General features: G+C 40.3%; 1 protein-coding gene across 1 annotated transcript in view; it reads left to right on the top strand.

The window, feature by feature from the left end:
- LOC113215034 (UNC93-like protein) overlaps positions 1-1,808 on the top strand; it is a 38,158-nt gene that overhangs the window by 31,635 nt on the left and 4,715 nt on the right. The window lies entirely within an intron of this gene.

Below are 1,808 nucleotides of genomic sequence, written 5' to 3' on the forward strand. Positions count from 1 at the left end.
AAAAAACCTCCCCTCCCCCTGCCCTCCTCTCGGCTGCGGCTGCTGTGGAGGTAGTAGTGGGGTGCCGCCGCTGCTGCGGGGGCTGTGGGGGTAGTAGTAGTGGTAATCCTACTGCTGCCACTGCGGCCGCTGCATCAGAGACGTCTGTGACGTCACTGCGGTGGTGGTGGCTGTCTGCTACTACATCCACAGTTACTACAGCTTCTAGCCAACTAGGTGTAGGAAATCAAGTAAAATGTCAGATGTAGTCATTTTTTATTCTTTATTGTTTCAAATCATTTACATTATAAGAGTAAGTCTTCCTCAAGTAGCCGGCTTGTTTCTGCTGGTGACTTGGGGCTAATCTGGATACCTGGAAAAGAATGAAAAAAAAATTATAAGTTAAATTCAAATTCTCATCTCAAAGTTCAACTCGAACGTTTTCTGGTCCATATGTATCACTGTGATGCCAGCTCATCGAATGAAATTCTATGTTACAGGTGGCCAGCATCAAGTCCAGGCATATTCCTTTGGACAAGAACCAGCATCACTCCCTACTCTACTAAGACTGTACCATACAGACAAAATAAATAGCAGCATTACTCTAAGTGACACTCTGATGATTTGCCTCTATGTCCCTCCACTAAAATCAACACACAACTACATACATGGAGTAAGCATAAAAGCAATAAAGAAATGACAATTTCATTTAGAAAACAATTTAGAAATGACAACTTGAATGGTCAATGCAAATAACTTAACGCTGAAATAGACTGAAATAGATTAGACCGAGGTATCTTCATGTTCTCTTGGCTTACTCAAAGCTTGGTACACAATCAATATATGAAAGTGGAAATAAATAGCAGCATTTCTCTGAGACTCTGATGATATGCCTCGACTTCCTGTCCACTAAAATTAACACACGACCACATATTGTGGGATCAAGTATTAGGCCATGACCCCCCAAAGAGAAACAAATCCCAGGGTGGAAACGCAATCGGAGTTTTCAAATTCCCTGACTTTTCCCTGACTTTTTACGCAAATTCCCTGACTTTGAAATGTATTTTAAGTGGAACTTTTTGCCTCCCAAAAAATTGAAAATGCCACCGAAAGTTTGAAAACAACAATTTGGGGCAAGATTCAGTCATTTTCCCTGACCAACGTTCAATTTCCCTGACTTTTGCCTGACTTCACTGACCAATATTTTTCCCTGACTTGGCCCTGACTTCACTGACCAATATTTTTCCCTGACTTGTCCCTGACTTCCAGGTTGCGTGGCCACCCTAAGGTATTTAATACCTAAATAAAGTTTTACCAAACTTGACTCTACCATATTGATATTTATGTAGATGTTACATAAAAAGCCAAATAAACTTACCAGAAGCATTCCTGTGATCATGCTGTGACACTAACTCAGCATGTATTGGGTGATAGCTAACGGTTGTTTAGCTGATGTCAAGCACAGATGCAACGGTCTTCCTGCAACAGGGTAAAAACAGAATTTTGGTCTACATATATCATGATGACACCAACTCCTCTCTCTCTGGACTCCTAACAGTTTCAGGTGGCTGCCTAACATTAATGTGCCATGCTTCAAAAGCATCGCCTAGGACAGATAATGTCAACTCAACGTAAATGTTCACAAGTGAAATATCATAAATATTCATGCACTGTTAACTCTGTTTCCCTATTATTTACTTTCCATTTTTATCATACATTACAGGACTAAAGAGAGAAAGAGCATTCAGTCGGCATGGATAAGGATATTTCTGCCTGTCATTGAGCAGAAAAAAGTGCAAAATCAAATAAGAGATAAAAAAAATGATCCT

This window comes from Frankliniella occidentalis, unplaced genomic scaffold (genome assembly GCF_000697945.3).
Source record: "Frankliniella occidentalis isolate FOCC.00 unplaced genomic scaffold, Focc_3.1 Scaffold31, whole genome shotgun sequence".
Taxonomy (NCBI): Eukaryota; Metazoa; Arthropoda; class Insecta; order Thysanoptera; family Thripidae; genus Frankliniella; species Frankliniella occidentalis.